The 23481-nt window shown below is 36.1% G+C and overlaps 1 protein-coding gene across 1 annotated transcript in view; it reads left to right on the forward strand.

Annotated features, from left to right (window-relative positions):
• The first annotated feature begins 1450 nt into the window (after window positions 1–1450).
• Window positions 1451–23481, forward strand: part of TMPRSS15 (transmembrane serine protease 15) — a 323388-nt gene continuing 301357 nt past the window's right edge. The window contains exon 1 of the mRNA XM_080377677.1: window positions 1451–1460. The gene's annotated coding sequence lies outside the window, so the exon portion shown is untranslated. The remainder of the gene's footprint in view (window positions 1461–23481) is intronic.

The following is a 23481-nucleotide window of genomic DNA, read 5'->3' on the forward strand; positions in this document are numbered from 1 at the left end:
CATTATTGTTTAAAATATAGGCAATGAAGGATTTTTCTGTTTTTTCTGTAACTTTGCACTTCAGCGGTCTCTTTCTTAGTTCTCACAACTGATCCAAGTTCTGTCTTTGTCTATATTATTTACACAAATTACTAATTTATTGAAGAAATTCAGAAAGTGATGCTCTTAAAAAAGTGCAAGGGCAGCTCAGAGGTTTATAGATAGGGGTTTTTTTTTGAGGGATTCAAATCATATTAAACTTTCATTCCATAAGAGCAAAATGAAAATTTCTTCTTTGAGCTTTTAATTGCTGTAATTATAATTTTAAAATAAGGATAAGCGGTGTTCACTTTCACATCCTGAAATTTCATGCATATGAATTAGGCGATAGACATGCAAACAACTATAAACACATTGTAAATGATTGTGGGTTTTGTTTGTTCATGTTTGAAGCTTTCTAAGGAAGGATTCTGTTTCATACACTCTTCTCAGAGAAAAGACCTTCTAACCACTCTATGAAATCACTACTATTGGGCTCAAAATGTCTATTCTACAACTCCCTACAAACTGAATATACTTATTCTGCCCAATTAATACATTTTCCTTTCAGACTTTTTCCCTTTCTTAGTACACATTATTCTCCTAGTAAATTATTAAACCTAACCCCTTTATGTGTGCGTGTTAGCCTGTACTATTATTACATATAAAGTTAAGTGGCTTGATAAATGCACATTTGCTGCTATCCTAGTTGAAAAGGTAACTTATATTTGGTACATTCCTGAGCAAGTTTCCATTCTTTCATAAATTGTTATAGATTCTATCCTCATCACAATACCCCCACCCCCTGCTCCCTTATGATAAAGGAATATTAATAGCCTAATGAGGAAACCTTTCCTTCAAAATGTTACTGAAGTTTCATAAAACTAACGCCAATATATCATCAGGTGTCTTTGGATCTAAAAAGTTAAAATCAAAATAAACCTGAACAAGTGTATGAATTTAAGTAATCAACAGTGTCACAGGAGGAGAAGGAAAATGTATAGAAGACTAACTTTAAATTCAGAAAATGTGCTGTATATTTACACAACACACTGCTCAGTGGTCATCTACTAGAGAAAATAGTAATTACCTATTAAACTAAAGTTACTTGCACTCTTTGGGTAGTTTACAGATTTACTGGTATTCCAGGAAGGCTGAGATAATGTTTACTCTGATCATGTTCTGGGCAAGATAACCTTTCAGGATCTCTGACTCAATAAATCTGTTCTCTTCTGCACTCAGTAGCTGCCTGCTTTTGGCTGCCAGTCCTCTCTCCTCCATCTCGCACCACATTGCTGACTACAGCCTTATCAGTCCAATCCTCTGTGTCTGCTGTTCTGATGGGTTTGATTACCAGCTATCTCCTATCTCACCCTGCCTGGTAGAAGTTATTATGTGAGTACATGCCTGATGCATTTCCAGATTTTTATCTAACATTGTATGTGCATCAGTTGTCAGAAGTGTGAAAGGAATGTTAAGCAAATTTTAAATCAGACTAGTCACTCTAAGGCCCAGTAGTAGATTAAAAAGAAAAGATTACACTGTTGCTATGAAAATGTAAGGCGTGTAAAAATTTTCTATTTAAATGAAAAACATTATTTGTTTTACACCCCCTCTCCCCCATATTTTTTTCTTGAAGGAAACACTTTTCTACAAAGGTATTAACTCATGATAGAAAATTTTATTCCTTATATCTAATCATAATTCCACCTCATGTTTGTTGCCTCTCATCCTATTAGTGTGCACCTTTGAAGAGGATCTGGCTCCATCTTCTCCGTATCCTCTGGTTAGACAGTTGTAGACAGTGGTAAGGTCTCCCTGAGCTTTCTCCTCTCAAGGTTAAAGAAGCCCAGCTCCATCAGCCAGGGATGATCCAAGTCAAATGAATAATTCAAAAAATACTTCTGAAATGTACACTTGAAGTTTTTAGGTTTGGAGATCCTTCAACCAGACATTGTTGCATCACATATCTCTTAGATTATATACTTTATGTTATTATAAATATTTAAATGGAGAAAAAATGAACATGCTCTAAAAAAGGGCTAAATGAGAAGCAAAACACTGACAGTTCTTCAGCTCAGTTTATCGAATATGAGGGATCTTAGAGAAAGCACTGAGCGGAGAATATGCCTCATGTATCTAGATCAGCGAAGTTTATTCTTCTAGATGTCAGTGTAGGATCAACTGTTGATAGTAAAGATTTACAGCTCTGGACCTATTTCAAGAAAGCTTGTGATTTTTAATTTGGTTTCAAAATGTAGATTGCCATTCAAAAACACAATAAAATAACTGTTGGACTCCAGATATCCACATCTTGGAACATGTGCCCGAAATCAAGCTTGTCACTTGAATGGTTATAGATTAATATAGAAAATGAATTGTTACATTGCAGCTTTGTGTTATTTTTACCTTTATTGTTAAATAACTGTTTCTTCATGATTTTTTTTTTTTATTTCCTTTCAATAGCTCAAAATCAGTCATCTTTAGAATAAGCTTTACTATTGGAGGTACATTAAAATACGGAGAATTTTTTTGTCTTCTAGGAGAAGCAGTAAGTATGGCAGTCAAAGGTCATTCCAGATCAGAACAGAAGTAGCTTAAAATACATGTTCATAGAGGGCTGTTGAAGATTGTATCCTCTCTAGTACAGGTGAAACACACAGACATAAAACCTTTTTGTTTCCTTCTTTCTTTGATCATCTTTTTCTTTTCTTCTTACATAATGTCATAATTCAGTAATTGGAGCAGTTTTCTTTGTTTGCTCCTGCCCTGAATATTTGTATACTCTGGAAGAGCTGTGTTATGGAAACAAATTCCAAGCTCTAGTCAATGATCATCCTGCTGTTTAATGTCATTTGTGCCTGAATTTTCTTAGATTTCTTTGTGACATTTTTTCTTGAAGTTTTAAGTCATATATTCAACTACACCAAAGTTTGTCTCATGTGGAAAGTTTGTTTTGTAAGTATTATATTTGTTACCTTTTTTCATACTTCCACTTTTTATATATTTTTCTTGCTATATGTAAGATACATGATAAAAGAGGATTTTTTATTATTATTTCAAATTAAAATATAACAAAATAATTTAAAACCCCCCAAACTTATGAGAGTTTTAGTCACTATTTTCAGCTTTTCTGTATGGTTTATAAAATGAAGTCATCGTACTTTGACCAAACTCATGATGAAATCAGTAGAAAGTTCACTGTGGACATCTGAAACTAGAACTCAATATTTAAAATTGAATAGAACAGAAAAAAATAGAGTATTTCCAGTTGGAAGGGACCTACAATGATCACCTAATCCAACTGCCCAACTACTTCAGGGCTGGCCAAAAGTTAAAGCATGTTACTAAGGGCATTGTCCAAATGCCTCTTAAACACTAACAAGCTTGGGGCATTGGTCATGACTCCAGGAAGCCTGTTTCAGGGTTTGACTACCTTGTTGGTAAACAAATATTTCCTCATGTCAGATCTGAATTTCCCCTGAGGCAGCTTTGAATCATTCCTATGTGTCCTATCACTGGATATCAGAGAGAAGAGATCAGCACCTTCCTCTCCACTTCCCCTCCTCAGGAAGCTCTAGAGATCGCCCCTCAGCCTCTTTTTCTGCAAATGAGACAAACTCAGAGTCCTCAGCAGCTCCTCATAGGATCTGCCTTCTATACCTTTCACTAGCTTTGTCGCCCTCCTCTGGGCACATTCAAGTACCAGATTAAATTGTGGAGCCCAGAACTGCACATGATACTTGAGATGAGGTTGCACCAATGCTAAATACAGCATTTTATTTTGGCATAAAATTTTGGAAAGGGAAAAAAACCCAAATTCCCAGCCTAAACAAATCTATAAAAATTTATTCCTAACAAGCAGTTATATTATTTGATTTACCTCCACCTTAACAATATTATAAATCAATACTTCCTAATGTATTGCTTGAAAGAATGTATGAAGAGTGGTCTATCCATTAGGATTTATTTTTCAAGAGAAACTGTTTATACTGATTTTTGGATGCTCTTTAAAATATATTCTAACTATAATGTTATTTTAAAGCTGTTTCTAAAGAAAACTTTTTATTTTAGGATACCTCTTTTTTCTTTATTCTTTTTTTTTTTTTTTTTTTTTTTTTTTACAAATATGCACATTAGTTTTGAATGTGAGACGGTTTTTGTTATTCTTCTTCACGGTTAATTGTTGATGTTGCTCAGGCAAACTGATAAAAAAGTGACCTTGAATTTACTTTTTATATATATACAGCTGAAGCCTGCATCTGAAGAATTAGGGTTATATTTTTCCTCACCATGAAATCTGCTAACTACCTTTACAGTAGGTTTCAATAGAGTGCTGAAGGAACTCACAGTGTTACAGACAGAGAGCACAGGAATCTGTTAATATTTTCTTTCAAAATTTCTTTAGGATGTCTTTGATATTTTTATGGGGTTTTTTTCTGTTTAGTAATCCTCTGAGACAAGAAAAGAAACTTAAGGAACTTTAACCTTGATGGAAAAAAGGAAGAAAAGAATACAAAAATAGAAAGGAATCTTTTCACCTCCCTGGTTGCTGAGTATAGCATTTTGGAGTTAAAGATGCTTCTGTCTTGAAAACTGGAGGTAATCAGTGTGACAAATTGTTCTGCTTTTTTAAAAAAAATATTTTAAGATAAGGAAAATTTTAAAGATATATCAAACAATTCTACTTCAGTTATGTTGATTCTGCTGTTAATAGATGAATGCTGCAATAGAACAATAACAAAAAATGCATGAAAATATACAAAATGTAACCTATCTATAACTTTGACAAGATAGTTAAATCCACATAGCAGACATAGTAAACACATAAAAGTGTAGGACCACAGCCCTGGATTTCATGACAGCAGAACTCAACATTTTTAGAGATCTACTTGGAAGAATCCCAAGGGATATGACACTGGAGAGAAGAGTGGTTCAAGAAAACTGGCTGATGTTCAAAGATCCCTTCTTACAGGCTCAAGAAAGTTCCATCTCAATAAGCAGAAAATCAAACAAAGGCAGGAGGTGGCCTGCATGGATGAGCAAGGAGGTCCTAACTCAACCTAGACATAAAATGCAGTGTAAAAGAGGAAGAAGCAAGTGCACATGGTCCAGGAGGAATATAAACATATTTTCCAGTCTTTCAGAGATGAGATTAGGAAAGCCAAGGCAAGCTTAGAGTTGAATCTGGCCAAGGATGTGAAAAGCAAGGGGAAAGGATTCTTCACTTACCTAAACAGCAGAAGACAGTCAGGGGAAATGTGGGCCTGCTCCTGAATAAGGCAGAGGACTGCTGACAAATTAAATGGAGGCCAATGTACTCAGTGCCTTCTCTGCATCAACCTTTAGCAGCAATACCAGTCTTCAGGAATGCCAGGTGTCTGAGACCAAAGAGAAATTCTGAAGCAAGGAAAACTTGGCCTTGATGGAAAAGAATCAGGTCAGGGAGCATTTAAACAAATTATAAGGGAGCTGGCTGATATCACTCCACAACCTTTCTCAATTATCTTTGAAAGGTCACTGCAACTGGGGGAGGTTTCTGAAGACTGGAAGAGAGCAAATGCTACTCTTATCCTCCAGGTGGGCAAGAAGGAAGAATTAGGAAACTACAGGTTGGTCATCTTCACCTCAATCCCTAGGAAGGTGATGGAGAAAATCCACCAGAAAAGAATTTCCAAACATATGAAGGACAAGAAGGGGACTGGGAGTAGTCATCAGGGATTTATAAAAGGGAAATCATGCCTGACCAGCCTGATAGCCTGCAATGAGGTAACTAGCTTGATAGACAAGAGGAGAGCCGTAGGTGTTGTTCACCTCAACTTTAGTAAGACTTTTGCCACCTTTTCCCATAACAAACTCACACAATTTGACAAACTAGCTAAGCAGACAATAGCATGGGTTGAAAACTGGCTGAGTGGTCAGGTCCAAAGGGCTGTGATCAGTGGTACCAAGTCCACGTGGAGGGAAGCCCCTAGTTGTGTACCCTGGAGTCAATACTAGGGTCAATACTATCTAATGTCTTCATTAATGACCTTGATATTGAGACAGAGTGAACCCTTGGGAAGTTTGAAGATGATACAAAACTGGGAGGTGTGGCTGATACACCAGAGGGTTGAGCTGCCTTTCAGAGAGACCTGGACAAACTGCAGAATTGGGCAGAAGGGATTCTCATTAAGTTCATCCAGGCAAAATGCGGTGTCCCGCACTGGGGGCAAAATAACTTCAGGCTGTAATACACTCTGGGAGCTGGCTGGCTGGAAGACAGCTCTGCAAAGAAGGACCTCAGGCTCCAAGCAGGGACATCTTCCACCAAACCAGGTTGCTCAAAGCCCCATCCAGCCTGGCCTTGAACACTTCCAGGGATGGGGCATCCACAGCTTCTCTAGGCAACTAGAATGAGTTCAACACACACTCACTAGGGTTATTAAGAGATTGCAACATCTTTAATATGAGGAGAGATTTGAGAGAGATGGAATTCCAGCCTGAAGCATTGAAGGCTCAGGGTGTTCTTGCCCATGTATATAAATACCTGACAGGAAGGAATGAAGAAGGAGACACACTGTTCTCAGCAATATCCAGTGACAGGGCAAGAAGCAATGGCTACAAACTGAAACACATAAGATTCCATGTGAATGCAAGAAAATACTTTTTCACTTGCAAGGGTAACGAAACATCAGGACAGGTTGTTCAGAAAGGCTGTGGAATCTCCTTCTATGGAGATATTAAAAATCTTACTGGACACAGCCCTGAGCAGCCTGCTTTGACTGACCCTGCTTGAGCAGGGGTTGGACTAGATGACCACAAGAGATCTCTTCTACCCTAAAGGGTTCTGTAATTCTGTTTTTTTCTTCTAACTCATCAGCTCAGACTTTGCTATTTACCTTGTATATTTTTCTTTGGGTAAAAATCACAGATTAGTAAGAAAAAAGAAAGTTCCTGGGTTTGTGGCTATTTCAAAGTGACTATTGAATTAAATACAGGCAAACTAATCCTTTGCAAAACAGAGTAAAGGATACACAGACTACAGGATGTAGACCAGTTGTCTTCAAATAGTTTTCTTTTATCCTAGTGTGTTACCTTGTTGTATCATATAGAGTTTGTTTACATTATATACCTTGAGGGATACAATAGTATTTCCCCAGATAAGATTCTAGTTGGTCATGGGGGTAGCAGAGGAACTGTGATAACAGTTTTCTTCCTTGGCTAAACACATACACAGCAACTACACAGAACTGTACCATTTTTGAAAGACATGTTTACATGCCCACTCTCCCAGCTTCAACTCTTATCTATAGCTGTAACCAGAGGGTAGGAGGATGAGACTCTGGCATTTTTAAGATAATACATTCAGACATACTGAAGTTTTTCAAATGTTCAAGATCATCTCAAATCTTGTATAAGAAATAGGTTGTTAGAGAAGCTGGAACAATTATGTGCTGTACACGCAATATAGCAGAATGAATGACAACATTTTTCATAAATGAAATATATTTTCCTCTTGAGGTTAGACAACCATTTACTTTAATTTAATCAATTTAATTAAATGGAAATAGTGGCATAATTCCTCAGGGAGTGCGTGCTTCACTTATGAAGTATTCCATCAAAAATATTTGAAACCCGAGAATTTTTGCCTCAGTAGATGTGAAGAGCATATTTAAATATGAAGTCCCAGAGCTAATGCGATTTCCCGGCTGTGTCAAAAATGGCAGCTTTTGTTGTGCAGATACAGAATAAAAAAGTAGGCACAGTAAATTTATTTGCATATAAAGTTCTCTAATAATTGTATGTCATAATTCCAGACTGATTTATAAGTTCATGAAAGTTATATGACATTAGATAATCACGTGCCTGAAAGACACACTAAGCATTACCTTAGGAAATGGTTTTCCATTTTCTTCAGATCAATTTATTACAAAATAGAGGATAAAGTTCTCAGATTTGTTTGTAATTTAACAAATTATTATATAATATGGGTGTTATTTTCTATGATAGAGAAGCCTAAAACCAACATATCATAGTTAGAAGTCTGTTGGTAGGGAAATCATAATTCTAAGTGATGACACAGGCTGTTAATAAACTATACTGAAGTTTTCCATATAAATTGGTTTCTGTTTTAATTTTAATATATTTTTTTTTTATTTAAAAAATGAAATAGCTTAAAGCAATTATAGACAAATAATTTGGAGGACTAAATTTTCAAATTATTTGCATTAAACACACATTTAGAAAAAAGTTTTTGTTCTGCTTAGTTACACTTTGAAGCACAAGTGAAACAAACCTTGATGTAGAGAATAGAAGAGCAAGGAATTCCAAAGCCAGTTTACAGGAATTGTGACGACTTTCTGTTCTGATTTGATTAATCTGTATAGGCTCTGAACAAGGGGAGATGAGGAGGAGCAGGACAGAGGACTACAAGGCCCCGTAGGTGGAATCCAAGTGGATGGAACCAAGCATCCCTGCCACATGGTCCTGTCTTGTAACCAGATCTGGTTTCTTGAACCATCTAATTTTCTTTGAAAATCTCCAAAGTATTGTGTACAGGGAGGTGTCAAGGCTAATAGGTGTGGTGGAAACATTTTAGAATCACAGAAACATCTGGCCTGGAAGGAATCTTGGGAGGCTATCTGGTACAGCTGCCCCGAGCAGGGTCAGTTTTGACATTAGAGCAGGTTCCTCAGGGTCATGTCCAGTCAAGTGCCGTGTATCTCCAAGGATGGAGATACCACAGCTTTTCTGGGCAGCTTTGGATATGCCTGAGATAGTCCATTACTGGGACATTCAATCAACTTTAATGCATCATTTTTAGTGAAGCAGAAGCCAATATGCTGAAGATACAGAAACTTAATTTTTTAGTAGTGCTTTACAGAAAATGTGTATTAATAGAAGTATGCCTCAGCTCCTTGACATACTGGAGTTGATTACAGCTTTTGTTTGTGTTTAACAACTTAATCCACTGTGGGAAGTACCTAGTGTGCCATTTATAGTGTTTGATAAAGAAAATAGAAAGTTGCAGAACTGTTAAGAGAGTGTCTTTTTGGTATTTCTCCTGCAGTCTTAATCAGAAATACACACACAGCTTTGTCAAAACGTTTATGTTTTATATTGCCTATTGTTCCGGATTTTTTGGGAAGTTTTGTGCACTGACCTCCTACATATAAAATTTCGAAGAGGAAAAATACCAAACAATCAAAAACCACAAAGCCTTCTTCCTAACCATTAAGGCAATAACAATACTGTGTCAGCATAGAGGCAAAAAAAGGAAAAAGAAGTGCAGCTAAAAATACTATCATTAAAGATTTTGAGGAGTAAAACTAATTATATACACACCTAACTTTGCATTATCACTACGTGGATCTCAAACAGGGAAAACATTTGCCTTTGAACAAAGCCTCATGATGGTACGATGATATTTACCTGGCAGATAATGCCTTCTGATTAGGAATGTTGTTTACTGTGTATTGATTTCAGCCTGTACTTAATCAGTGTTATGGAAGAGAGAAAGAACAGATGTTCCTTAAGGATACCAATTTCATGTGGGGCTTACGACTGAGGTAAAGAGAATTGGGACTATGAATTATGTAGATTACAGTAATTCCTTTCCCCTCATGACTACCTAGGTACTTTTCTTGCTGCTTAGCATTAGTAAGTTTTTCATACTTTGTGTGGTGGCGTGCTTACCCCCCACCTCCATCCTGACCTTTATTTCCCCCACCAATACTCAAGTGATAACCATCAGTGATGGTTATAATGTATGCATCTGGTCGTGATAGCTGCATCTGACTCAAAGTGGATTTGGGGGAGACAGGTAACAACACATTAACCAAGGGCTAATTTGAGCAATGTGCCCATCTAACCACAGTGCAACCCAACCCAAGTTCGAAAGAAACTAACTTCAGTAGTCAGGTGTCCTTTCTGAATCACATGAGTCAAGAAGGGTCTCCTGGCAGTTTGTCTGACCCTGTCCTTCATGCAGTAAATAATCCAAGCGTAGCCTGCCATCAAATCTTGTTAAAACACTGTTGCATTTATTATCAAACTTTGGTAAATTGTTTTTTTATACCAATAAACATATTGCTCCTTCTGTCCTATGAATGAAGGGTGTCACTCCTTCTGCAACACTGAGTTTTAATTTTTTTAAGACGTAACATTCAACTAGCAGGTTGGCTTCAGGGAAAGAAGCCCCCTCACGATCCTGTCCTTGCCGTTGTGTATCAGCGTAACCTCTGCGGTGAGATTCTAGTAACGTGCATTGAGACATCTGTCCATATTTATGAAGGGTGTGGTTATGAATTTGCCATATGAACCTGAATGGGCCTATTTGGTTTAAGAGGAATTCTAGATTAATCTTCTTTCTGCTGTTTATTTTGTGTCCCTGCTTTAGATTTCTTTAAGAAACAGAATTCTTCATATTGGTGGGTAGTGTTTCTGGGTGGGTAGTGTTTCTGAAAGACAGGAATACATTGGTGATTATTTCTTTTCACTTCTTTTTACCTCAGTGCAGGTCTGATTTGTTTTCAGCACTCCTTTAGTCTGTCTCTTTTGTCTACATAGTTAACTTGTTTGAAGCATTTTGTGTTTATAGCTTTAAAATTGTTCTTATCTAGGAATCATTGCTAAATTCAGCAGTGAATTTCTTTGTAGATTATTCTATTTAAAACTTGTATCTCTGGGAATTGCAGAGTGTTAGGATCATGTTTTTATCTGGAAGCTCTTGCATCACATATTAATGCTAAATATACATTGATCATCTCTATGTATGTTTGGGATTGATAGATATTCAACTGATTTTTTATTTAAGAGCTATATAGGTTATTGAACTATATGCGTGTATTCAGAGGTTTTAGAAAGGATTTCATTTTCTGCTTTCATGAACATAGCCAAAATAATTTATTTTGCTCAAGTTAGAAAAAATACTTTATTTGCAGAAAAAATGTTAAAAAGCGAGAGGCACATTGTATCAAATGACTCCTGCCTCAAGGATATTTCACTATATTTTGACTTTTTTTTTCTTATAATTGAAGATTTTATTCCACTATCAACTTTTTAACCTAATGTAATACATTTAGAATGGCTTCTGAGTGTTAGCACCTTTGAATGTATAAAAGAAAATATCTAAAAAAATATTCTTCATCCAATAACCCTAATTAGGCATAATCTTGATTACTAGAGTGAAAACAAACAAACAACAACAAAAAAAAACCCAACAAAAAAACCCACAACACTTTAATAAATATGTCCTCCCATGTTTGAATTAATTACATGCTCTGTGTGTACATAAGTTGTCCAGTCTATGGAAAGCAATTTTTCCCTTTATTTAGGCTTTCTGAATGATGCACATATTAGTGTAATGGGCATCATACTGAGATGCTAATAGTATTCCTGCAGATTTTCCCTTTGTGGATCAAATATTTTTACAAATTTTGCAGATTATGCCACTTTCGTGATTTGAAAGGGTATTTTTCTTCACTGGGGAAGACTTTACAAAATATTTTAATTAAATATAAATGCATTCAGTTGTTAATCATGGTTCATAATTATCATGTTATAATTATAAAACATATCTCTGGCAAAGTACACAATGTATCCTCCCACATATTTTTTCTTGCTTTTAACCTGTGAAAAGAATTATAAATATTATAAGTAAAGTTCCATGAAGGGTTAGAAGACAAACCTGTTAAATACACCAAAGGCTGTTAATTTGCATTACAAGACCAAGGAACATAAGACGATCCTTTGTTGTGGAGAAAACTCTGACATAGTTCTCAAAAGACATCATCAGTGCCTGCTCTTTCCACCTGCTTTTCTTTGCCCAGCATGGCCAGTACTCCTTTAATGTGACTTTTGATACAACAGACTTGTTTGGCGATCTGTTCTCTGCTCTATAACAGTCTAAAAAGACTTGGTAATAGTTGCAGGGCTCTGCGGTGACACTCAAGATGGCTTTTAACAGATTAACTGCAGGTTTGGAAACAAAATCACTATAGAGGCACCGAGGTACCCCAGCAACACATGAACTCCTGAGCTTGTTTGCTAATTAGCCTTGCAGGGAATCAGTGCTGATTAGTCTGCATGGAATTCCACAGTATTGCTGCCTCTGGGACCTGACATTCAATTATATGTATGGTGTGGCAGTTCTGACATACAAGTTTTTTCATGTTTGTCTCTGGAGTGGCATGCAGTATACAGCATAGACAACCTTACAAATTTACCACATCACCAAACATTCTTCCTTTTTACAGCTTAATTCTTTCTTTTTGTTTCATGTGGCTGTCAGTCACACCCATCCACCCTGAATGCCCTTTCAAGTTTTTATTTGGGTCTGTTAGTTAACTCTACTTACTGCAAAAACTTTATAGTATCATGGTGCTGGTTAGCTTCTGTGTGTTTCTTCCTCAGGCTGACACCACCTAAAGCTCTGAAGACAATTGATTTTTGCTTGTTTTTTAAACAGTGAAAGCCAAATTGATTGGAAAAAATAATTGTCAACACCTTTACTTTGCAGGGTCCTAGGAAGGATCTAGGGACTGCCTGCAATCTTAAAAGATCAAGCAACCTAAGCTAAGAGTTAGGAAAAACATTTTTACGGAAAGCTGAGCTCTGATATATGTTGGCATGTTCACCTTGCATATTGCGTGCAACCATTTGCTTAAAAAAAACTATTTCTGTATTTCACCGGAACAAGTACTGTGCAAAGAAAGCCTTGGAAGTGTCTCTGTAGTCTAAGTCAGTAAAACTGGATTCTCTAAACACCTGGAAATGTTTCTGAAATACAGATGCACATCTTAACTGACTCTAAAGGAGGCTATTCTTTAAGGTTAGTAGAGGCTTTTATTGATTTCCTAAAAGCAGTAGAACCAAGAACCAAAGGATAAAGTCAAACAATTTCCTGAAAGTCTTTTCTCTGTTCTCAGTTTTCCAGTAGCCCTACATGTAGTCCAGTATGGACCAACAGCACATCAGGAAGATATTGAAGCGTAATTGAATTCATCTTTAAAACTAGACCCACAGGCCTTGAGAAGCTAACCAGCAAAAATTCTTACCAAAATCCATGGAGAAGATCCTTTATGGTATGATTCAAAGTAACATCCCACTTTTAGGCACATAAATTCATTCCGGACTAGGCCTTCTGAGAAAAAGTATAAGGTAATTAATTCCAAAGCATATTGTTACCATCTGTCAATAATTTCCCATCACTATACACGTTCATTTATCAAAAATCTAATTTACCATGTCACCAGCTTTGTAGAAAGTCTTGGTGGTCCTAGTGAACTACGAGTCAGCAACAGAAGAATAACAGTGTCGTTCCTGGACTGCCTAAGGAGGAATGTTGCCATCAGGTCGATGGAGGTGATCCTTCCCCTCTATTCACCACTGATGAGGCCACGCTTGGAGAATGTGTCCAGTTCTGAGATCCTCACTGCAAGAGAGACATAGACATACTGGAGAGAGTCCAGAGAAGGGCCACTAAGATATTTAAGGGACTGGAGCAGCTCACATATGAGGAACACCTAAGAGAGCTGGGACTGTTTAGCCTAAAGAAAAGACTTGAGATGGGGATCCTGTCCATGTCTATGAATACCTGAAGGAAGAGTGCAAAGAGGACTCAGCCAGGCTCTTTTCAGCAGTGCCCAGCGACAGGACAAGAGGAAATGGGCACAAAATGAAATACAGGAAGCTCGGTCTGAACACGAGGACAAACTTTCTAACTGTGAGGGTGACTGAACACTGGAACAGGTTGTCCAAAGATGTTGTAGAGTCCCCCCTCCCCCTCCCTGGAGATATTCAAAAGCTGTCTGGATGTGGTCTTAGGCAGCTGGCTGTAGGTGGCCCTGCTTGAGCACAGGCGATGAACCAGGTGACCTCCAGAGCTCACATCCAACTTCAACCATTCTTTGATACTCTGGTATTATGGTCTTACAATAATAAATTCACATTTACATATCTAAAAAGAAAACATCAAAAAAATATCTAATTATTATTTTTCTGCCCATCAATCTTTCTGGCTGACAGAAGCTCTAAAAAACTTATGACTGCTACCAGAATTTCCATTGGCTGAGGAAAAAAGCATGGAGGGAGGCAGGGGAAGGCTGTGTGACAAAAAGAGTACCTGAACATAAACTACAAGTTTCATATCTTGGCTGTGTTGATGTTCCATCATACAGATTATATGGATTAACATAGACAGTATGAAAAGCCTTCCAGTGGCAGCAGTTTTTTTTTTATTTCAGAAATAGTTATGAATGACAGTCTGCAGAGATATCTCTATAAAGAGTGCCTCAAGCCCTGTTATGAGTGATCTCATAAAGCTTTCCCTTCCAAGGTGGTTTTCTGGAAAAACATCCCCTATTCCTATTGTGTTAATGGAAACCAAAACTTGTGAGTGACAAACCTGGATGTCAACACGCCATGTTGCTTTGAAGCTCATATATGAAGAAATCTCCTTTCATCTCAACTGGACATACTTATTCTGGGTTAAATCAGTATCTGTTCTCTTGACTTTTCAAAATTCAGAGATTTATTCTGTTTTAACTCTGTTTCTACCTTACATCATAACTAATTCCTAGTTTTCTGAGAAATTAACACCTAAACTCTTAATCTAAGAAGTTTTGTCTACACTGAGTAGTTTTTACCCTCATGATACCTATTGCCATCTGTCAGGCTGTGTTGTCTCCTGTTTTTCTTAGCTGGATTTTTCTTCCAAGGGAACTAGTGAAAAGGTATTCACTGGGGAATACTAAAGGGAGGATGAATCAGAAAAATGTAACTTCCAAGGCAGTTTTAGACTGGTCCGGGACTGGATCTTAAGTCATAGTAATTATTTGCCACTTGTGTTTTCTATCATAGCTTAAACAGCTATAGTATCAGTACTGCCCCTAAAGTAAAATCTGTATATATCACAAATTTGTAAGCAAATGCTATTTTCCTTTTACTGGATGACAGAGAACTTAGGGCACTTTGTAAAGTGAAAACAGTGGTATATCAGACCTTACTATTTAGAGGCTCTTGAAATTAATTAATTTTCAGCAAGTGATACAGCCGTTGGGGGTGTAATTCACCTGATCATTGTGCTCAGCTATAGAGTACCTTTGCATCTGGGCTAGTTGTTGGAGTATCCTTTATTTCATTGGAGAAAACTAAGCAAGTTCAGAGCATAACTCATTATACCCAAGATTTCCTACTGAAAAAAGGTCTGAAGACTCAAGGCTTTAACATGTCGATTTCTTCCCACTAAAGAAAAAATTGACCAGTTTAGACATAAATGTTTATATAGTGGGTGCAAGTGCAATTCAAGGGCAGATTAAATGAATCTTGGCGTAAGTGACCAGACAGATTAAATCTGAAACTGCACACTGAAGATAAGTATGAAACTGAGTGTATGGGTACGCTTTGGGATATACTTACTCTGCAACCCTAGCATAACTAGATAGCTTTGAAGAGTGAAGAGGGAATGAGAATAGCGGAATATTTTAAGTGTCAATTGCACATGCAAGCTGGTAAAAATGTATGAAATTTTATGATGTAAATTTGGGATGCAGGTCAAACAGCTTAGACTGACATTTCCTACAGCTTCCACGTGTTTTCTTAGACATTTTGGTGTTGAATACATCAGATCTGTATTGATATGGCAAATGGACCGAGGCATTGGATAAGCAATATTACAGGTATCTGTTCCCTGTTGACAGTGAACATATATCTGTACTTAGCACTAATTTTCCTTCATGATCTTTGCTAAGAGATTGCTGAATAAGATTTTGCCACAAATTGAGATGTTTAAGCTAATGCTTTGGGCTAATCCTGAAAAGTAGGACTGGGAATAACTAAATGAACAGGATAGTAAACTCTGTGACCTGTAAGTTTTAAAGGATCTAGGCAACAGAGCATAAATGACAGATCTTTTTTTTTTTTTAATATCTCTTACCAGTTTCTAAAAATACTTTGTGTTGACAAAATTCTGCTGCCGCTGTTCTTTCCCCTACCTGCATTATATATATATATTTAATAAACTGTAAATAAATAATAAAGACTGTTACTAAAACAGTGTCAGGAAGAAGAAATAACAGAGGCATGTGTCAGAGGAAAGTTAGGGGCTTTTAACAGGTTATTAACAGCCCTGGTTAGCAAATTTAAAGTAAAAAACAAAACTAAAATAAAAATATTATACATCTGAATATTTTTGCCAGTTTTCTTTCAATACCATACCTGGAAACTTCTGTCATGATGGTTGATCTATTAATTAAAGTATATTTTATGCAAGATTTGTCCTCCTTCTGGTGACAATGTGTTTACAAAGTGGTCATTAAATCAGATAAAATATTTTTTTTTCCAGTTTTGTAAGTTTTAAAGAAAAATCTTATTCATCTTGCTTTTTTAAAATTTTCAGAGGTTTTCTGTCTAAACAGTGTTACTGTTCCTTTGAAGATGTACTATTGTTTTTGTAAACTACTGGTTATCCTTATTTCTATAAACAGATTATCCTGAGGAAATGATCTGAAATGCTTTACAACAACATGGATAGTGGTCTGGGAGCTATTTAGGAGGGAGGCAGAAAGGGAAAAATTACCAAGGAATAAAAAACCTAATCAGACTGTTCCCTTATCCTGCCCTGTAAAACCTTGATCTTGTAAAAATCTAATGACTTTTACAAATTTGTTTTAAGCATGAATGTACAATTCACAGTAAATACAGTTGTATTTAATTTTCAGTATCTATGTGGGATGCTATGAAGTCTATATAGACATTCTTTCTTTATGATTTCCTATAATAATTCTCATTTTTAAAACTCCAGCCTGTTCTAGTGTCTCTAAACTTTAGGGGTATGAGGCAGCTCGAACAAGCAAAAATTATTGATTTAAGCTGAGTAATTATTATCCAGTTTAGAAAAAGAATGCATAAGTATCTCTCCTCTCTGCAGTCTCCAAAACCCTATTAAGTTAGCTTATATTGTCTCATCTATCTCAGGAACTTAAGTCCTTCACTAGTAAAAAATGTAATAGGGATGATGGCCATCCACCTGGGGCAACTCTTGATAGCCCTTGTAAAATTCTTAAATAAAAGTTTATTATTGAAGCCAGCCAGATTATCAGTTTGAAAATTAAGTTTCCATTTTATTTCTCTGATATGCCCAAAGGGTAAACTTTTGAATAGGGGGAGTGACCCTTATAAGGAAGTGATTTATGAGGACATGAGCCCTAAAAAAAAATAAGGCTATGGTTCATCATGCCACTACAGATCCAATGTAGACATATACAAGCACTGTATTTTTAGGAATCTCTGTGGTTGGTAGAGATTTTCTTAGCTGACAAGGTACCTGTATTTGGACTTTTGCTGTGTTGGTTTCGTAAGGTGCACAAGAGATAAATAAAAGTCGATCTGTGCAACTGATCAGTAAGACTGAAAATCTGGCTCCAGTGAAAAGTTTCTGTGACTACCAAAAGCAGTTACTACTAAAAACATAGTCTGCATCAATATCAGTGTTTATCTGACAAGATTTAGGAACATGAAGGACAGGAAGACTTTACATTTTTTGCCTTTTTTTTTTCCCCTATTTTATTCCTACTTAGGATATTATCTTTGATTTGATTTTTTTTTCAGTCTAGTATTTCTTAGCTTAATAATTGCTTTACTCCGACATTCCTTCTTCTAATTTTTCTTGATTAACAATGCACACTTCAAGATCTTGTTCATTCACAGAAATTACAATTGTACAAAAATGTCTGTTTAAAAAAAAATATTTAGCATTCTTGGTATTCCTTATTCTTCTGAGGAACTTTTTAGTCAGTTATATTTCTTGTTACTCAGGTGACAGTGAACTAAGATCTTTTGTGACTGAACAAAATCCATGAGGGTGAATCAGTGACAGAGTTTTGTAAGTAGGACTGATACTGGTTTTAGTGAATGAATCAAAATTGTAGAGTTTAATTTATTCCAGAATTTTCTTTATCTTCCCAGGCTGTACTTTCCTCTTAATTATTTCACTTACTCTAGTGGGCAGTTCTAATTAAGGCTGTTTTGACTTGATTTACAACATACAAATATCCTCATTTGGAATGTGCTTAAAGCCAAAAATAGTAAATCATAAATCATTATCAATTAACAGTTTATGCTATAGTATGTAATAAGAAAAAAATAAGAAAAAAAGAAAAAAAAATTACTGGTAGTTACTAAACATTGTGACCAATGTGTTATATAAGAAAAGTCATCCTAGCAATATAATATTGGCATAGCCAAGTGAAGCAATAGCATGATTTCTCCAAATCCTCAGAAGTCATTTATGGATCTCCTGCTGATATATAAACTGAGTTAAGGGAAATGTGCTGTATATATTGTTAGGCACACACAGTAAAAGGAGATTGTTAATCTCTCTTAACGGCTTCCATGGACTCTTTTAATACAGCAAAGCATGTAAGAGTGATTTTAAATAATATTAAATCATTTAGCTAAAACTCTTGAACATATGTTTAACTTAAATATTATCTTTTGACACCCTATTGTATAGATATTTTTCCTAAATAAAATTCTATGTAGTGTGTATATTTTTATATGTTCATAAATTACCTTAATTCTCACTAAGCTGAAAATTAAATGCTTATTTTAAAAAGAATGTATAATATAGAACAAAGAGTTTGGGTCTTTTAGATTTTGAATTGGAAGTGGTAAGTAAGTTTACTCCAAATCCTGCCAAAAACTGTGGAAAAATAATACATTCAAAATCATATAACAGTAGGAGGGAGTGTGTGTGCTCTCAGAATGATATTTTTTTTTCTGTTCTATTTCTGATGCTTATTTTATTAGCTTTCAAGTTAAGAGGGCTGAAGCAATTGTCCTATTAATTGTTTCCCTCTGCTCTCCATTTGGTATAACAGCCTTAATATATATATTAATCAGTAAGTACTTTTCATGGAATTTACATGAGTATTAGATCACTGTTTTGTAGTTTATCACTTATCCTCATTTTTGAAACCATGTGATTAAGAGACAAAGACTCACGTACTCCCTTCTTCTGCCAAAATGTGTAGAGGGAGTGAAGAACTGAAAACTGGTGCAGATTTGTTATAATCTAGATTGTACAGTTCATAGGAAGAAAATACTGCCTAGAAGAGCTCTATAAGAGTATGAGTTCCAGACATATTGGTCCTTTCCTTCTATTTTCATAGATCCCATTCACAACAGGAACAGAAAATCTGATGATGCTAGTGGGAGAGAGCCACTGCACCCGCTTTGCTGGACAAATCCTACTGGCAGTGAACAAAAACTGAATTGACCCTGAATATCACGTTTAATGTTGCGGGGGGGCAGGGGGGGCAGTGTGGTGCTGGGACCTACCTAGTTTTAATAGACCTCCATCAAAAAGCCTCTGAACTCTCTGTAAGGAACATTGAATGTGTTTTTGAAAAGTGATCACCAGGATGCATTACAGTGAAAACACATTTGACATATTAACTTAAAGAATGGTGAAGGGCATATAGTCACAATTAAAACATTTGCTAAACATTTTCCTGCAGTTTTAGAAGTAAATTATTAAAAATACCTATTTTTCTGTTATCACTTTGTACCATGCAGGTTTAAAGCATGCAAGATTGTCCAGAACTAAAAATACTGTTGTCTGCAACCTGCTGTTCTCTTTCCTCATCCACTTGGCAGAAATTGTGAATTTAAAGCTAATGTCCTTGGCCATCCACCAGTAACTGTTATTAAAAAGCTGCAGGTGTAATAGTTCAGTGCTTGCAATTTTTGGATAGTGTTTTTCTGAAGTTTTGGCTTTGTCTGTATGTGTTCTCCTAGCTTTTTATTTTAATTCCTCCTTGCAAGAACTGAATATCAGCAAATTCCCAGTAAAAAAGAAGGGTGTTTGGTTATATTATACACTTGTTTAAATGGATCTGCAATAATTTAAAGTTTATATTTGAGCCATGGAATTTCATATTTTAGAAATGAAGGAAGAATAATCTGTTATGAAGGATTTCATTGAAGAAGATCTTTTACTTCAGACAGGAAAATAGACTAATAGGAAACTGATAGTGATGATTTAGATATTTTCATTTTTAATGTAAAAACACCGATACACATCTGTCTTCTCATGTTTTTCCTTCTCTTTGTTCTTCTTGTGGTGAGGTGTTTGGTTTTTGTTATGTTTTACTGCTTTAAATTTATCTCTTCAGTATTTGTGTCTTACTGATAGATTCTTATACACCTACATTGCTAAATAAAGTGCTAAATACCGAAAAAATAAGAAATGTAAGATTATTTTCATTTCTATGTGCAGTGTAATTTAGCCCCAGAAATCAAAAATTAAATATATGCAAGTCATGACTTAGGGCTTTCAAGACATACCGGGAATGTCTTTATGGTGTATAGGCCTCTGGATTTACAGGCATTACAGCAATTTTTTTCTGCCATCCAGCACCATCAGACTGTTGTGCATATAGCAGCACATCTATACTCTGCACAGCTGTGTTTATGCTGATTCCTTATAAAAGCAATGAAAGAGACCCTAGAGTGTCGTGGTTCAACCCCAGCTGGTAATTAAGTACCGCGCAGCCACTTGCTCACTCCCACCTTACCCAGAGGGACGGGGAGGAGAGCTGCAAAGGAATGTAAAACTCGAGGGTTGAAATAAGAACAGTTTAATAATGGAAATAGAATAAAAATGAAAGAACAATAATAATAATATTGATTAAAATTACAATAGTTGTTATAATGAAAAGGAGAAGGGAAAGTATAATATCCAGAGGGAAAGGAAGAAAGAAACACGTGGTGCACAATGCAACAGCTCGCCACCTGCCAGTCAAAGCCCAACCAGTCCCTGAGCAATGATCTGCTCACCCCAGCCAACCCTCCATATATAGATATATAAAGCATGACATCCCATTTTTATGGAATATCTCTTTGGTATTTCAGATCAGCTGACCTAGCTATGTACCCTCCCAATTCCTTGTGCCTCTCCAGCATTTTTGCTAACGAGGCCTGAGGAACTGAAAAATCTTACATCAAAACCCAAACACAGCACCCTACTGGCTCCTAAGAAGATAATTAACTCCATACCAGTTGAAACCAGGACATACAGAATTGTCAATTGCTTAACCAGCAGTTGGTATTTCTTCATATTTAATAGTTCCCTGATGAAACCAGTACCATTGTTGTCCAAGTTTTGTCACCTATATCTGTGTAATACTATATTCTTTAAGCAATCTCATTGAACTGTAAATTATAACAATATTATTATTTAAGTATTTTTTGGTGGTGAAAAGGACAAGAAGGTTAACCATCTTCAAGAAATCCTCCAGTCTATTTATATTCCAAATTGTTTAAAGCCTTTTAAAGAAAGTATGTTAGAAAAATTAGGCATACTGGGTTTTAGCATAAAAATGATACAATACTTCTTGAATCTTAGCTTTTAAAAAGTGGTTGGTAATAATAGGTTTTGCTAGCAAAAGTTCTAAATAATAAATGCTCTATTATTATCCTTATATATATATATTTGACTGTTTAGTGAGCCACCTAGAAGGGACAAGATGGGTGGGCATTGTCTAAAGCCGGGAATAGATATTCTCTAGGCATACTCCAGACATTCTGTGATACTATTTTTTTTTTTTTTTTCAAATAGGTACTAATCTAAAGAAGAAATGAAGAAAATAACTGTTTGTTTTGTTTTGGATTTTTTTAGTGAAGTGTTTGTGAAAAAGATCAGTCTAGGTTGCAGGTTAAAATTGTGCTTTTTTAAGAAAAACATGCAGGGTTTATGCTGCAGAGGATAAAAATGTTTTCACTTCTGCAGCCATGGTCCTACGCAAAGTTTCTGGAAACATCATTACAAGTTGCACATATAGGTCCCCCCAAAGATTCTTGACAAAACAAAACAAGCACGGTACATTCTTACTTGGACATACTTTTCATTTCAGCACAGATGACTAGAGGCAAGGTAGGCATGAACTGGTCATTCAGGTTTGTTTTCTGCCCTCTTCACTCCAGTAGCACAAGAAAGCCCAAATGATGGGAATGGTCCATGCAAGTCAAGGTGATCTATGCAGCTGAGGAGTGTGAGGGTCTGGGAGAAAGAGAGATAATTATAAATAGGGAAAATGAAAACACTCTCCTCTTTCCATCTGCAATCAGTAGAAGAGTGCCAAGGGAGACAATGTTTACACAGGAACTGAGTGGGAGACTAATTGGAATATAACAATGCACTATGAAATTAATTGGGGTATAACACTGATTTGTATCGTAGAATTTGATGTGGCAGTTTGAGATTGTATTCTCAAGTAACAGTGCAACATAATTATTCCAAAGGAGCATGGGCTACCACCTCAGATACCGTCAGGGAAGCGCACACTGATTATAGCAGAGTGGTTTTGTTATGCCAGTCAGGAAAGTAGCTGTCAAGCTTTGCAACATAAAATATTCAACCTCAGATAATTAACAGTTGTCTTAAATTATGCCAAATTATGACTCAACTTTTGGCAAATCAGAGCACTATAGAAGGTTAATGACAACATACATGAAAGCATACAGGAGACATATGTTTAGTTGCACATGTATGTGTCCAGAATATGTGTGACTGCACATATTCTCCTTTATGCAATAACCCCACTGAGGGATAATGTGCAAGAATTCTATTTCTATGTACCTCTTGTGTACTGTACCTCTGTCCTACTGCTGTACTGTGTGTACTACTTGTTGCTTTATGCTGTAGTGGTGGCCTTGTGCACTGTACATACTTAGTACAAAAAGAATATAACACTCAGAGAAAGTTTATTGAGGTATATGAAGTCCTGAATGGATCCCACTAGGCCAACATAAAAGCCAATGCTACTCCCTGATCAAATTAAACACTACTTGATAAGTCACATGTACATACTACATGTATAAGAAAAAATAAATCAACATTGTCTAATTCTGAACAAATGCCATTAAGTAATTTTCTTGTACTCTTTTTCTCCTGGTGAGATTCTACAGAAAGTGAGAACTATAGATGGAGAGCCACACAATGTTCATTCAGCAAGCATTACTTTTAAGTAACACTGGTTTACAGCACAAAATACTTGAAACAAATCACAGGTTCAAGTCTCGTAATACAAAGCGCTTGACTTGTATCAAAACACAAACTTGTATAACAAGTCTAGATGCACCACATTTTATCAGCACTTTATAAAACTGAATGTATTTTAGCATCACAATCTGTTGTAAGAGAATATATTTTCTCTTATCATAGCCTCTAAGCAAGAGTACAAGAGAAATTCCCTGTCTTGCTATGAGCTGTGCTGTCCCCCACGCATCTCAAAAGCCCTTTGACAGGGCAGCTACCAAGCCTTCTGTAGTATCTAGCTAAATAATTTTTTTTCCCACTGACTGTAAGTCATCTTCAGTTTTATTCTGAAAAAGAATATTCAGAATATTCTTTAATGGGGTTCTTCTGAAAACATAAAATATTGAGATTTGACACAGTACTTGCTTAACTTGCCATTT

Source organism: Falco punctatus (genome assembly GCF_963210335.1).
Source record: "Falco punctatus genome assembly, chromosome: 2".
In the NCBI taxonomy this organism is placed as follows: domain Eukaryota; kingdom Metazoa; phylum Chordata; class Aves; order Falconiformes; family Falconidae; genus Falco; species Falco punctatus.